This window comes from Bidens hawaiensis, unplaced genomic scaffold (genome assembly GCF_021521415.1).
Source record: "Bidens hawaiensis isolate Kalapana, Puna unplaced genomic scaffold, B.hawaiensis_p1.1 tig00023907_1, whole genome shotgun sequence".
Lineage (NCBI taxonomy): Eukaryota > Viridiplantae > Streptophyta > Magnoliopsida > Asterales > Asteraceae > Bidens > Bidens hawaiensis.
This window is the reverse complement of record NW_027493762.1, coordinates 58,985-76,351: the sequence shown is the minus strand read 5'-3', so window position 1 is coordinate 76,351 and position 17,367 is coordinate 58,985. Positions and strand designations below refer to the sequence as shown.

At 33.3% G+C, this 17,367-nt stretch overlaps 1 pseudogene; it reads right to left on the bottom strand.

The window, feature by feature from the left end:
• Positions 1-688: 688 nt before the first annotated feature.
• On the bottom strand, positions 689-1,015 carry LOC143568313 (auxin-responsive protein SAUR32 pseudogene; annotated as a pseudogene).
• Positions 1,016-17,367: the final 16,352 nt, after the last annotated feature.

The window sequence follows — 17,367 nt, the reverse complement described above, 5'->3', positions numbered from 1 at the left end:
GCTTCTATTTCATTGATTGTGTAAGAAACAAGAGTTTTTGGATGTTGCAAAAGTTTTTGGGCATATAACACATGACTTCATTAGATGATGAAGTTTTTATTAACATGTCTATTTAGTTTCATGGTTTAAGTTAGAAAGATATTTTAAGTTGTCATTTTATATTGTTTCTCTGTATGTTTTTTTTTAATAAAAACAATAATGTATGTCTTATAATTAATGTAACATTATAAGTTATTAAAAATAACAAATTTAGAATTCATTAAAATATATAGTATATATATATCTGACAATATTTTTTATATTTTTCACCCGTGTTTAGCACGGGTAATTAACCTACTTAAAGACAATATTATAGCTCATCCACAACTACCAAAATAACATACGATAAAGTATAATTAATATTTTAATATAATATTATTAAACACTTTAATTACTTTTATCGACAAATTAAAGATGAACCATATATAGATTCTGTTATAATATACTATTTAAATAACAAACATCCACTTGGAGGGCCACCTATATATATTATCCATTCATCATCTACAATGAACCAATTCATACACATTCAGAAGATGGTAGTAGCCAAAGTAAGTGACAAAAACCAGTTAACATTTGAAGAAAAGATTACACTTCATGGAAAGATGGGTGATTATACAACCACATGCTGAGAAGTCTACATTTATATCTAGCTAGCCCAAACCCTAAAGCACCCAAAATGTTGGTGTGGATGTTTATGATCCATGATATGACCGACGACGGTGCGAAAGTGGTGGACGTTGCAAGGGATAGCGATGGTGCCTGGCTGTTCGAACCCGTACTCGTCTTCGGCCACTTTCAACAGCTGCTTGAACAACGGGTGGTTGAACCATATTACCGGAACAACAAACCTTTGTTGCTCGCCATCTACTTCGCCAACTTTCACGGCCAAATAACCCTCTGGCACCGGCTTTTGCGGCTTATTCTTCCGTCCACGGTTGGAGGTGGCGGTTGCGGTTACGGGAACGGTGCCCATTGACAATATTTTGGTGAGAAATACGTACAATATAATGAAACTGAATGGGTACGTACGTAAGAACTAAAGTGTCTTCGATGCGGTAGAGGTTAAGATGCAAAGGAGGTGAATAGCAAAGGAAATGGATTACACGTGGATCATGGTTTCAAGATACGTGTATGATTAAAGCTAGCTATCCATATGCATATTACCCATGTGTTTGATTTCTCTTTTGAGTACATATTTTCAATTTTGTTTCCCTATTTGTCTACTAATTATGGACAAGCACGGATTTATAGATGGAACCAGAATTCTACAAACATGTGAAATTTAAAATCGATAACAATCTAGTATCTACTACTACTATTATTATTGTTGTTGTTGGTTGCTCGATAAAATAGTAACCAAGTTTCAGATTTATTCAAATTCAGTCATTGATGTAAAGCTTTGTTTTATTTAGGTTACTTAACATTTATTAAGTGTTTCAATCCTAGATATTTGACCTGGATAAAAGGTTATCTTAGGTTTTTTTTTATTTCAAATATGTTGACATTGCATACTAAACACCTGTTAACTTAAGAGAAGTTTATACTAAACACCTTCAAACTTAAGATGAGTGTAAAGTAAACACCTCTTAACTTAAGAGGAGTGTAAAGTAAACATCTCTTAACTTTAGAAGAGGATAAAGTAACACATGTTAACTTGAGAGAAGTGCATAGTAAACATCTCTTAACTTAAGAGTATTGCACAGTAAACACCTCTTAACTTAAGAAGAGTACATAATAAACACCTGCTAACTTAAGAGTAGTGTAAAGTAAACACCTGGTAACTTACGAGGAGTGCACGTGTTTACCTCTTACTTAAGAGGAGCGCATAACAAACCTAAATAACTTGTTATCCAGGTCAAATATCTAGGATTGAAACACTAAATAATGGTTAAGTGACCTAAGTAAAACATAACTTTACATCAGTGATCTGATTGGAACAAAGCTAAAACTTGGTTAATACACTACTACAATAACAAGCATTAGCTACAAAATTTTTGCTAGGAAAAAGAATACGTTGCAACTTTGCAAATATTAGCTACGGATTAGCTACGAACATATTTTGATACGATTTAGCTATGGATATTTCGTTGCAAATTAGACTCATAGCAAAATCCGTAGCAAAATCAAGAAAAATAAAAATTATAAAAGCAATTTAATAAGATACATAGCAAATCCATAGAAAAACTAGGAAATAATTTTTTTTTAAAGTAACTGAATGTAGTAATGTTCTCTGGCAAATTCCCTTGCAACATCAAATAAAAGAAATATCAAAAATACAGTTTGATAAAACCCATAGTCAATCTGTAGGAAAATCAAGAAAAATAAAAATTATACAAATAATTTAATTAAAGTCATAGCAAGTCTGTTGCAAAATCTTAAATAAATATCTATAAAGTATAAAAAAAGGAGTAAAAATAATGTAGCAAAATCGTAAAACTAATTTTTTTTTTTGTGAATTGCGAGTGAAATATCTAGCAAATTAAAAACATACAAATTTGAAAACAACTTTTTTGAAAATAATTTAATAAGCTCACAGCTACTAAATTTCGTGGTTAACTCAGAATTCAAATGTATATTAAAAACTAACTAAAAATATTTTAATATAATCAATAGCAAAACTAGAAAAAGATATTTAAAAATAGTTGAACCATTCTTTAATTAAAATATATGTAGGCAAGTGACACGCAACCAAAAAAAACTAAATAAAATATTTTAATTTAATAAAAAATAACATAGTGAAAACTGAAATATATACATTAGGCCAATTGGTTATTGCAATGAAAATAAAGACTAGTTTTCCTTCGGGAGGTTGGCAGTTCAAATTAGAGTAAAAAACAGGGTTTTTATCCTGCTCGCGGTATATAAAAAGGTTTAGATTCTTGTGGCAGCCCAACTTGTATCAAGTGACATCAGGGGAGAAGAAGGTTCCTCTAAGGATGAGAGAAGGACCTGGAAACCATTGGTTATGTCATTCAAAAGAAACTCTACGGGGTTCCAAACCATGTAAGCCGTAGAAGGTGCGACCCCTTGTCATAATGTAGGCTGTACTGTTCTAGAAAAATGGAAAAAAAAAAGAAATAAACAAAATACTTTAATAAAATTTGTAGCATATCCAAATAAATATGATATGCATATTTTAATAAATCTCGTAATAAAATTCTTGTCGTAATTTACCAAATCCAATATACTAATAACCAAATGTGTCAATACAACTCATCAAGATATGTATGACTGGTTTTAAACTTTGGCACTAATGATCAATCAATAACAATTATGGATGTAGATTATCAAATATGACATACTAAATCTAGTATGATTTATAGGTGTCTATCTTGTTCTATAAATATGAACTATTATGACTCTTAATATACCCAATATGACGCATTAAGATATGCATACATATTGTAGTATGTTACTATGACCCGTCTTCGTTAGTGATAATCAAAAGGCTAATCAAAGTCAACTTGATCATGTAAGCATATTTTGAGTCATTCGCTATAAACCATGGATGTATCTGATCAAATCTAACACGTTACGACATGACATGTATAGTCCACTAAACTTACAACGATCTAATATTACACACAATATGTTTATACCTATTACCTATTAAGGCACATCGATAAGAGTTATCATAACTCTTAAGACACAATATAATCGTTATGGCATGTATAGCCAATAGACATGACATAGTAATAGTAAGCCATTAAAATTATTTAATAGCTAATATGTCTAGTTTTAAACTAGTATAACCCACTCATCATGCTCCATTACGAGATTTCATGGCTCGTAAGACTCAATTTGGCCTATTAAGATAAATATGACATGTTATAATGTTACACCATAATTTTATAGATCAATTAAATTAATAATCGGTAGGAGAAATGACTCTAAATAAAGTTTATATTGTAACTTGTATAAAAGATTCACGATTAAAATATAAGCGAAGTGGTTATTAGGTGGGCTTGGTATTTACGATAACACCTCCCCACCCATCTTGTTACCAAAAAAATTTTATTCCCAAGTGGCTTGGAGAACCCAACGAGAAGACATGGTTACACTAAATATTTGTTGTGCATAACACTTATACTAAATATTTTTAGCTTGTTTTATAAAAAAAGTTATGATCTTGTATTTTGTATAATTTTTTTAAAAACTAAATACACATTTTCCCTCCGTTTCTAACCCAAAATTATGAATTCCCTCTTCCCCTCAAATTATCAATTTTCCTAATAATTAAATTATTTTGGTTCTCAAAAGTCAAAGCACTAATTTCCCGCCGTTACCCCCAATTTTTCATGCTTATTCGCGCTTTCAGATCCCTCTTTTGTGTTCATTTTCATCGCCGCTGCCAATTATCAAGAGAACGAAACGAGAAGGAGACTCCTGATGGAGGTCAACTTATTATCGATTGGAAGCCATAATGTGACATTTGAGCCAAAACAAAGTACACCTCAGTACGTATTTACCGATTAACCAAATAAACGTTTTTTTGCGTAACAAACGAACGATTAACCGAACGGGTCGGGTTATGACCCAGATATTCCGGGGGGCCATCTATAAGTTATATACGTTTAATACAAGCTAAAATATTAGTATTATGGCCTTAGTTCGATAGCAAACAAGTTAAATGCAAACATGCTCGTTTAACTACCCGCTATAGATTTAAACGCGAAAGATAGTTACAAACCAAGCATTGTATCATCCGTTAAGCCGAAAAAGACTTACCAAACACTTAATTGAAATGTTTTAAGCGATCCGTGAAAATATTTTTATAATTTTACGCAAAACTAGCCGAAAAACACTCGTTTTCGCGCTGTTTGTCGCACCCGATAAGTTTTTCACGCCAAAAACCGAACCTGAACTAAATTTGGATTGGGCTTTTCGTATTTGGGCTTGAAAAATTAGAAACTTGGGCCAAAATGGGCCCATGAAGTTCCGATCGACCAGCATACCCCACCCCCCTTTTTATTTCTTTCACATATAAACTAGTTCAAGGATATTTTTGCACATTCATCCACAAGCAAATTCTGGAAAAACCTTTCTTCATCAGGAAACTCAAGAAACCCTAAGGGGGTGTTTGGTACAGAGAATGGAAATGGAGAGAAAATAGAAATGGAAATGGAATTGTAGAGAAAGAGAATTGGTATGGAGAATGAGAATCATTTCTCTTGTTTGGTACATGAGAAAATAAACAGAGAACTCTACCATACCCAACCCCACCTCCACCCAACCTGACACCACTCACCACCGCAGCCCCACCACCACAGCCCCACCACCACCAGCACCACCACCACAGCACCACCACCACCAGCCCCACCACCACAGCCCCACACCACCAGCACCACCACCACAGCCCTTTCTTCAACCACAGCCCACCACCACCGGCTGCCGCCACCAAACCCCCTTCTTCAACCACAGTACACAAGAAATTAAAAAGATTCAAATTTTTGGAACATAAGATATAGAAAAAGGAGGCTCAGATCTGTCATCACTGACTCTTTGGAGATTTTGTGGTGGTGGTTGTGGTGGCGATGATGATGATGATAATCAGAAGCCACCTGCAACCACCGCCGATTTCCACCACCACTGTCACCCACCTGCGACCACAATCACCCGACCATCTGAAAACCCTAACCTACCACAAACCACCACTTGAAACCCTAATCTCCGTTCACCCGTACCACCTGCAACCTACAACCGGTTACCATCTCTGTGTTCACCACTGCGAACGGCGGAGACGGGGTGGTGGTTGCAGACTTGGAGACGAGGTGGCGGTTACAGACTTGGAGACGAGGTGGCGGCCGGAGACGGGGTGGTGGCCGGAGACGGGGTGGTGGCCGGAGACGGGGTGGTGGTCGGAGACGAGGTGGTGGCCGGAGACGAGGTGGTGACATGCTATGAGGAGGCTGCTGAGAAATGGATTTCTCTTTGTTTTAAAGAGAAATGGAATTCTCTAGTTTTAGAGAAATAGAAATGAAAAGTGGAAAACAAACAAAAGAAATATTTCTAATTCCATTTCTCCCCAATCAAATCCCTCTACCAAACACCCCCTAAGGGTAAACAACTTAAATAAGCTACTTTTACACTTGTTTAACATTGATTAATACCAAATAAACATAGTTTGATTGCCAAAAATCATTCCTAACCGTGTAAAAATCCTAAAAATGGTCCATAAACATGGTTTGATCATACACATGGTAAGGAACTTGATTTGATAGTTTTTTTTGGCCATAAACACGGATTAAAGGGTTGAAACGACATTTTTACGGTTCAAAAGTTCGTTTTTGTGCACTAGCCGAAACCCTAAGTTAAGGGCTGTTATGTTGATGAAAAATTGATTGGTTTGTGATATAGGACTTGTATCTAGCCTAAATAGGAGCACAAGAGCTTGAAAAGTTGAATAGAAAGGTGGAATCGAACCAAAACCGCTAAGGTAATGCCGAAACACTCGCTTACGGGCTGTTTAGGTTAAGGTTATGATATGCATATTATTAGTCCTTGAAATTTTATAGGGACATTAGGGACCATGTCATTGAGTCCCTGTTCAAATTTGGTAATTTTTTGACCATCCGAGAATATTTGGCGAATTTATTATCGAATTGGGATGTTTATTTGGGAAAAATAGCTAAAATACTTCAAAAATTATGAATTTTTTCTGGGAACTCATATTTGATGAATTTTGATAACATATGAATTTTTGGATCAATTGGAGATGTCTAAATATGTTTTGTGCATATGCGTCCGTGTGAATTTTTATAGCCGAATTTGGGCCAAAAAGAATATTGCACGAGCTTTTTACATTCTGGAATTGATACAGTTTGTTTTGGGACATAATTTGAGTATTCAGGAATTTTTTTGGAATTTTTGAAAATTTTTTGGGATAAACGGACAATTATCGGGTGAAATATAGCTGATATAATGAATTTTTATAAATTAATAAATTAGTAAATAATTCCAGAAATATTTTTATAAAAATATACATATTTTAATTGATAAGTGGATAAATTTTCATAATTTAATGATTAACGGTTAATTAATTATGCTAATGTAAAGATTAAACAAATTCAGTTTTTATAAAAACCGGCAAGTTCGCGACTAATGAACCTGCGGGAATATCAGAACACCAAGAGTGATCAAAAATCATATTTTTGGATTAATTAAGTAAAAACGAACTTTTCTGTGAGAAACCTGGACAATCCGGATAGATTGTGCGCGTTTCTTCTTAAATCAAACTGAATAAACGGAAACGGGCCCCGAGGCTAATCCGGGACCCCAGTATGTGATCCTTCTTTATAACTTAATTATTTTATTAACCAATACATTTACCCAAGCTTATTTTTCCATAACTGTTTTCTGAACGCGTAAACGAACAACTTGGCCCAGCTGGAAAAACAGGAATCTGAGCCAAGTTCGGTTTTAAGTATTAGACATTGAACAACATTACAACCTAAGTCTATTGCCACTTTCTGGGCGTTCCAGCTATACCTAGATTAGTTATACAGCCCAGTTTAGTATTGAGGTTATAATAATATTAAAATATTAATATTATTATAATATTGATTATAGGAAACCGTGATTACAAGTTACACAAACCACGAACCGACGTGCTACTGATTATCTACTAAACAGTGAGTTTCATGACCCCATTTCTAAATTGTTTTACGAACTTTTGGGGTGAAAAGCATGTTTGATTTCATATACATACCTGAAACATGTATTGATGTGAATTATCTAAGTGCTAACACACGAAAGTCCCCACGATCACAGTGATTAACTTCGAGCCGGTGGCTTGTGAATAGTACTATTGGTTTGACAAACCCAAACGGAATCGGCCTGGTTGCCGTGTCATATAGCGCCGTTTGCACATGACCATATTTATACAAACACGCTATGTAGTGTTAGACATAGCTATCGGGGCATGTTGTGGGCGGAAGGGGAGCTACAGTGGTTGATTGAGCGTGGGAAATGGATGCACGCAGCACATACAGTCAACGCTTCACTGTAGCTTAGCATAATTACATCATTTACATACATACATACTTATATCATGATTGCAAGTATTAACTTGTGAATGTTCATAACTGTTTTCCTAAAACTCGTGAAACTTACCAACTCTAGTAGTTGACCCGTTTTAAACTGCTTTTCAGGTGTACCTAAATCGGAATGATTTGGTGATCTGTTACTTGCCCAAGGTGTGTGGTTGATGCTATGTGAATAGAGGCAAAGGAATTAGTAGTAAGATCGTATAGTTAACGTACTAGTTTGGTTGTATCACCTAGATTGTAAAACGATAACAAAACAAGGAAATGTAACATATTGTAAATTAGTTGTAATGTTTCTTTATAAACAATGTGTTGATACCAGAGGTGTCTGTTACATTCCCGTTTTACGCTTCCGCATTCTGCCAGTCGGGGTGAAACACATAACCACTTTGGAGTGCCCAAGTGACCCACAAAAATCGTAACCTATCTATGCCATCAATGGGTTTCGAGTTTAGTGAAATTGAGGGTAAACTAATTCCTTGTTCAATATTAATTATGGATGTAGGATATATCGTTTTGCTAAGTTTTAACTATAAACTTATATATCACCATCACTGATTTGTATGAGAGTGCAGCCTGTGCGTTATTTGGAAACAATAGTGAGAAGGGATGGACCCGAGACAAAAACGAGTGGTGACGCCGTATATTAGGGCTCGAACGGATCGGAAATTGGTGGGTCCGTCTGAGGGTTTTTTTTTCAAGAGTTCAATTTGGTCTATATGTATATTTTGTATCTTTTATCACTCTTGATTTGAGCATAATAACATGTTGTCTTAGTTAGATTGTGATGAGAAGTTGTTAATAAAAAGCAATCTGTTGCTACAACGAAGGTAATTTTCTTTTTCTCCTTCTGTGGCTCGCTTTTTTTTTTTATGTAAATTTCATTTTTATTAACTAGATTTGTGATTATATCATACAACATTTTGATGTCATTTGTGAAAGTAGTGATGGTATTTATTTTAGTAAGACTGCGCAGCTTTGTAACCAGTTGGAAAATGGCTAAATTGGGCCACTTTAGCAAATTCCTACTACTATATTTGATGAATTATATTAATATGTTGAAATCAAGTTTATGCCATTAATGATGAAAAAAAAGCAAGAACCAATTTGATCAAGTCCTGACGGAATTTTTTTGGTGATGGTGTTATATTTGTTGATTATTTTTGCAGTTTGGTTTGGGCTAGACAATTCATATGACTTTTCTACATTTACAATTATTTCTCACTTACCAGCCATTGAATCGTGTACTTGATCATTCAAGAAAATTTGACATGTTTTGGTTTGTGTTGTATATAATTAGTCTTGTACATTGAGATTGAAAAGTTAAATTCTTTTATATATGGGCTCCACATCATTGGGTTTTGGGTGACATGGTTGACTTAATCAAATGAGTAGCAATGTGTTTGTTATAATTTTGGATTTTTAATATGTTTTAGTGTCCTCACATTATTCAATCAATAACTTATTTGAGTATGCTATGGCATGATTGCAGATTTGCAGCTGCTAGATACACCAATGCTACACAAAATTTGCTAAATCATCATTATGAGTATGGGGTAAGCTCACCATTATATATATGTAGTTATTAGCATAACAATACATGAAATCTTATTTTTGATTTTTAATTTATGAACTGCATTGGTTAGTAAACTGGTACAATACTACAAATTTGATTTTAGTTTGTGTAGAAGTTACCTATTAGCATTTTTATGGTTTGGATTTTTTTTTCCCTTTATATATGTAACTAGAATAGCATCTCTCACTTAATACTTAACATGATTTAATGGTTAAATCTTAAGTGAATCTTTGGGGACAATTTAGATGTGTGCCTTATATTAAGTTATTGTTTGTAATTTGTTAACATAGTATTAAGAGTTGCTAATGTATCTGATATTCGTGCATTATTAGCAGTCGCTAGGACAAATAGCCAGTTGGAACAAGATAAATTAGAGAAGCATGACATGATATTACGATGGAGAAATTTAAAGACATTGTGGAGGTTATACACTGAAATGATTGAAAGATTTCAACTGTTTTTAAAGTCAAGTACAACTATGAGTTTATGTTGGTTAACAGAATAATTTGAATATTTATGTATCGTTTTTTTTTTCTGGATAATTTGGAAGTTTATTGTGCTACATGTGGATAAGCAAGGTATTTTATTCAATTTGGTTGGTATTTATATTTGGTGTGATTTGTATATATTTATTGAAATTTGAATGTAGTGTTTTAAAAAAATAAAAAATAAAAAAAAATTGTAAAAATAAAAACAAAACTAGTAGCAAAAATATGTAGCGAAAACCTCTCAAAACGCATAGCTAGATTCGTGGCAAAAATCTAGCAAAATCCCGTAGCCTAATAGGTAGCAAAAATCGTAGCAAAACCAAAGCTCTGTAACAAATGTTTTTGTAGCAAAATCCATAGCAAACGTTTCCGTCGCTGATATCCATAGCAAATATTTTCGTAGCAAAAAATCTGTAGCAAACATTTTCGTAACTAAAAACCCGTAGCAAACACTTCCCTAGCAAAATTCGTAGCTAAAATAGCAACAGTTTTTTAGTAGCTAAATTTGTTGCAAAATAAAATTCCGTGACAAAAGTCATAGCAAAGTAAGTTAGCTACGAGACTTGTAAATATGAACCAAATCTGTAGCAAATACTTGTTTTTGTAGTAGTGATATTCTATTGAGTAATCCCTTATTATTATAATAATAATTATTATTATTATTATTTTACGAGACTTACCTTTTTTTGGACGGAGAAATTTTATAAAGCACCCATCAGCCAGAAGTTAGATCAGCGAAGAAAAGAAAGACTACAAGAAAAGCATGGGATTTTTCATCCACTTCTATTCAAGAAACCACACTTATTTTTCCTACTTGAGAACCAATGGAAAGAAAAACAAATAATGTCATCAAACAACCATGTAGTGGCGGACCTAGCTTAGGAGGGGGGTAGCCTCCGCTACCCCTCAACATTTTACCGGTAGTGTAAAAAAAAATTTGGTTGGTTTTCGTGCTTTGTTACCCCTGAAAAAAAAAACAATGTTATCCCTATGTATTTTAAGCCCAACCAATTTAATAATTAAACCCAACAAAAGCCCAGTTAAATTATAAAGTCCAACCTAAAAAACCCAATAACCCAAATAATCATTTTAAGTTTAACAATAAAAAAGACCGTATATTATAAACACAGGCACACAGCCGACTGCTCTCTGCCTCTCTGTACTCTGCTCACCACACACCATCAGTTCACCAGGGCTACCGCCATCTCCACCTCCATTCGCCACCAGCCACCTCCTGACCTCACTCGGCCACCCCACATTCGGGCTCTCCTTCTTTCAGGTAAGATTTCTTGTATTTAGTGATTTAGGGTTATGTTTAAATTGAAATTTATTTGGGATTTATGGTTTATGTTTAAATTGGAATTGATTAGGTGTTTAGGGTCATGTTTAAATTGGAATTAATTATGGATTTAGCCTTTAGTTTTATGTGTAAATTGGAATTGATATTAGATTTTTGGTTCAAATTTTGTTTAGGAAACTTTGAAGATGAGTAAGCAACCTTTTTAAACGTCAAAGGAAAAAAAACGATGATATCAGTCATCATCAAGTTTAAATATTCCAACGTCAAGTTAAAGCATGTGCTACTCTTTTATGTTCTTATTTAATTAAATATTGTGTTTATAAATATTTTTGTTGAGTAAACTTTAAAACTACTCATTAACAATATGTGTTTGATCTGATCGAAAGATATCAATAAATGATCGAAAGGTATCAATAAAATCATTGTATTCGTAAGTTAATAAGTTTGAATAATTTTACAATATCATTAAGCAAATAAGTTTAGGATGTTTTGATACGCCCATTATAAACCAACTTGTTTTGATCCGCCATTTCAAATGGGTAAACCGAACGCCGGTATGCTTGTAACACGAAGCCGAGTCCGGGACGTGCCAAACGCGTAATCAGGCACCTGCACGAGCAAAACGCGTCATTAGGCTCCGCTACGCGCGAAACGTGTAATCAGGCCCCATAAATGCGAAGCGGGTAAAAAATTGTTTTTTTTCTTACTGTACGCTTAAAAAAAAATTTACGCTACCCCTAAAATTAATTTCTAGATCCGCCACTGCAACCATGAGTTTTTTAATCGACTCTTCCCGAAAACCAAATCATTCAGAAGTTTCCATATAGCTCACCAAGTCACATATATAATTGAACCTACAACTTCTTTCTTAGCCACACTTAACAAAGAGTTGTCCATCCAACTAACGAAGAGTTGTCAATCCAATCCATTAAATCTGAAGGAAATCTTAAAATTGATAAATTCACATCAAGCAACAATTCAACCAAAATCCAAATGGTCTTTACCGCGTTAAAATCACCAAACACATAAAGGGCAGATTTTGTTCCGTCATTACACGTGTATAAAATACTTACTACTATCTCAAATAACTTAAAACGCTTTCACTCAACTGTCACATATTTTTAGCAATTCTTTCCTACTTATTTTCTCTCGAACACGGTAAAAAAAAGGCCATTTAATAGTACACAGTTTTAATGGCATTTATCTTTTGTGCCACTAATTTAGGTTTTTTATGGCATTTTTTGCTTTTAAGACATGTTTAGTGACACTTAGTTTTAATGCCACTAATTTATTATTTTAGTGGCACTTTGTGTATGCCACTTCGAGTGTCACGTTTTTAATGGCCCAAAAATGTGCCACTAAAGTCTAAAGATTAAAAAAGAAGTGCCACAAAGGTTCGTAGTGACAGACGAAAAGGTGCCACTAAATCCAAAGATTTGTAGTGGCAAACGAAAAAAAAGTGACACTTTTGCCCAAAGGTTTTGTAGTGGCAGACAAAAAAATGCCAAAAGTTCAATTTTTTTTAATGTCAAACATAAAAAGGTCTAACTAAAAACCAAAAAGTTTGTAGTAGCAAACAAATAAATGGTCACTAAAAAGGCTTTAGTTGTAGCTCTTATAGTGAGACTTTTTTTTGTGTGACACCCATTTCAAAAGAGTTCTTAGTGAAACTTTTTTGTGTCTTTTGACACTTTTTTATGTTATTAAATGGCTTTTTTTTATAGTGACACTATAAACATTTGTATAAAGAGAAAATCCTATAATAGCCATATAGACTAAAAGAAATTATCAAAATAACCATGAAATTTGTTAAATTACCACTTAATCATTTTTGTGCGGGAGAAAGAATGACGCAAAAGAAATGGCAGCGTAAGAGACGATGACACATGATTCTAAGGATGATGTCGTCGACCAATATTGGTGCAGGAGGCGATCCATTAATAGATTATCGACTAGAACTAATCTCTCAAATAAAAGGCTAGAAGTGTTGCGTATTTTATGTCAGTTTTGTTCTAGAGAAACAAAAACAACCCTTCATCTCTTCACATATGTGGGGTAGCTTATAAACCTAGGCGGTTAGTGTTTTCTTTGCTTCATTTAGTCGGGCCCATCACTAAGGAACCTAAGAATAAGAATATTTTTTCTTGGCCGGATCAAAATCATTTATAAAAAAAGAAGAAATCGTTGATGGAAGAATTTTTTTTTACTATGTAGTGGGTTATTTGGAATACTAGAAATTAATAAGACAATTCTTAAGCAGGTGAACTGAAAATAAATCTTATTTTCGAGCCTTTTACATTTCTCATTTATTTGGATTGTGTCTAGGAACAAAAAGGTACAAAGAAGCTGTACCAAGTGGATCCAAAACCCTCTTATTTTCATGTAATTTTGTTTTTTGGTTGCTTTGTTAGCCTTTTCTAAGTAGCTCCATGAGTTTTATAAATCTTTGCTGTTCGAAAAAAAGAAAAGAAGAAACAATGTAAAGGCGCATGAAATATATATAGGAGTTGACGAAAGAGATGAAGAGTTAGCGCAAGAGATGAATATCAATGTTATTTTGCCTATTCTTCGCTTTCAATCCCATAAGCTATTCAGCCTTCCATGTGTTTCCTTCCTCTCGGGTTTTGCTTCATCTTCACGATAATGGTTCCACAATATTCATTTAAGTTCTCATTACTTGTACAAAACTAAACAAAATAATTATATTCACATTTCATAATTAGTAGGAGTGTGTTGTGGCAGGTGTGATTAAAAGCGGCAAATTAATCCTGAGCCAAAAAAAGTCAACTATTATTCATATATATTACTTTAATTAATAAATAAATAATAATACGTAAATAATAGTCAATATTAAAATAATATTAAAATTAGTTGTCATTATTCATATATATTACTTTAAATAATAAATAAATAATAATAATAAATACTCAAATAACATTTATTATTATTCGTATATATATTACTTTAAATAATAAAAATAACAAATATGCATTTATGGATGTTATTTTTTAAATGGCGGAACTTAATAGGGGTGAAGAGGGGTTCCGATCCCCCTCTTTTCGGCTTAGAGCTTATAAATGCAACCATATATTTTCGATAAATACAGCTAATATGCTATCAATAATATTTTGGGCTCGGAAGTAGGCCTGTAATCGAACTGAATGTTCGGTGAACTATAAACCGTTCGGCGGAAAGTTCGTTTATTTAATAAATAAACGAACGTGAACAAAAAATTTGTGTTTGTTTAATTAAACGAACGAACATGAACACATGTTCTGTTCGTTCGTTTATGTTCGTTTATGTCTGTTTATTTATGTATTAATAGAAAATAATTAAATATTATCTAGTTAGGTCATCTGCTTAAAGGTTTTATATTTGTTAATTTGTGTTCATTTAAGTATTTTCATTTAAGTTCATACATGTTCGTTTATCTTTGTTCATTTATGTTAGTTTAGATTTTAAACAAACGAACAAAAATGCCCATTTTTAAATCAACGAACATGAACATAAATATTTGTTCGATTAAGTGTCTGTATTCTTTTAAAGTTAACTAAACGAAGACGAACATGCCCTTGTTCGTGTTCATTTGATTCAGTTACAGGCTTTTATTATTCACATTGATGAATACATCGGTCTCAATCTCTAGGCTCTGCCAATTTTGTTTGTGTTCGTTTGTGTTCGTGAACCGTTCGTGAACATATTAATTTCCTTAATAAACGAACATGAACAAAAAATCTCGGTAAGTGTTCGTGAACCGCTCGTGAACACATTATTTTCTTAACGAACGAATATGAACAAGGTTTTGTTCGTGTTCGTTCGGTTCGTTTACAAAACAAAACAACTAAAAGAATTGGTTATTTGTTTTGTGATTTTTGGTTTTTATTTAGTTAAAAAAATATTGGTTACTTATCTGTTTGACTTTAATATTAATTTATAACATATAATACAAATTATTACCATTTTAAAGGAAAAAAAACATGTTATTTTACGTTAGGCTTACCAAAACAGCATATACAGATTTCCAATTACTTCGAATTTTAAGGTTAAATTGATTAGTTCATCTTTGTCAGTTGAATCTGACAATTAATGAAACAATCATTTTTTTATTAAGAAGTATAAGATTAGGGCAGCAGAGGCATAGCTAGTGGGGGTTGTTTTGTTTTGGCGTTTGCTAGTTTTGGTTCATAACTAGTGCTTATACCCACGCGTTGTGGTGGGGTGTAAAGCCGACTATTACACTCAATTCACTTGAAAATATGAAGTTAGCACCACCACTATCGTCTTTGATAGGGCTGTAAACGAACCGAAAGAATACGAACAAGGCCTTGTTCATTTTGTTCGTTAAGGAAATAATGTGTTCACGAACGGTTCACGAACATTTACCGAACGAGATTTTATGTTCGTGTTCATTCATTAAGGAAATGAATGTGTTCACGAACACAAGTGAACACAAATTAAAATTAATAGAGCCTAGAAATTGAGCCGGCGTATTCATCAATGTGAATAATAAAATTCTGTAAACAAATCAAACAAACACACAAGGGTATGTTCTTGTTCGCTCATTTAACTTTAAACGAATACGAACACTTAATCGAACAAATATTTATATTCATTTTTCAGTTATTCAAAAAAATGAACATTTGTGTTCGTTTATGTTCATTTGTTTATAATCTAAACGAACATAACTGAACAAAGATAAACGAATATGAATGAACATAGATGACAAATGTAAATAAACACAAACAAGCATAAACGAAAGTAAATAAAAACACTTAAATGAACTCAAATTAAAAAAATGTAAAAACCTTTAATTAGATTACTCATCCAGATAATAAGTAATTATTTTCTCTTAAAACATAAACGAACATAAATAAACAGATACAAACGAACATAAATAAACGAACATAAGCGAACGTTCGTGAACATAAATGAACGAACGGAACGTGTGTTCATTTTCGTTCGTTTAATTAAACGAACACAAATATTTTGTTCGTGTTCGTTCATTTATTAAATAAACGAACATAAACGAACTTCCCGCCGAACGGTTCACGAATAGTTCACGAACGTTCGGTTCGTTTACATGCCTAGTCTTTGGTCTTTATCCTTTCTTCCGCGGCAAATAACTTTTGTGAATCATTAAGAGAAGCCTCTTGTTGCAGTGGGGTCATAAACCAAGCCAAGTAGCACCAATGCCACACCAACGCCATCGCGCACCAACACTCGAAAATCCTGTATAAAAAAAGAAATAATAAACAAAAAACTAAACCAAATAAAAGGTAGACGTAAAAACGTTGAACCACGTACGCAAAATGTAAATTATAGGAAACAATAACTAAGGTGATCTAGGACCGCACGCTGCGACATAGTTGAACCACACACGTACATTGTTGCGTGAATAATAATAAATATTCAAATAATATTAAAAATTAGTTATTATTATTCATATATATCACTTTAAATAATGATAAATATTCAAATAACATTTATTAGCTCATTTTTGTCGGTTGAATCAGTCAATGAAATAAACATTTTTTATTAAGAAGTATAAGATATAGGGCAGCATAAGTTTAGCTAGTGGGTTGTTTTGTTTTTGCGTTTGCTAGTTTTGGTTCATAGCTAGTGTTTGCATCCGCGAGTTGTGGTGGGGTGTAAAGTCATTTATTACACGTTCACTTTATTTGAAAATATGAAGTCATCACCGCCATTATCATCTTCGGTCATTATTTTTTCTCCCGTGATCAATAACTTTTGTAAACCAATAGAAAACCCTCTTGTTGCAGCAGGGCCATAAATCGAGCCAGCTAGCACCAATACCACACCACCGCCATCGAGCACTACACTGGAAAAACTTGTATAAAAAAAGAAATAATAAACAAAAAAAAAGTAAACCGGACAAAAGGTAGACGTAAAAACGTT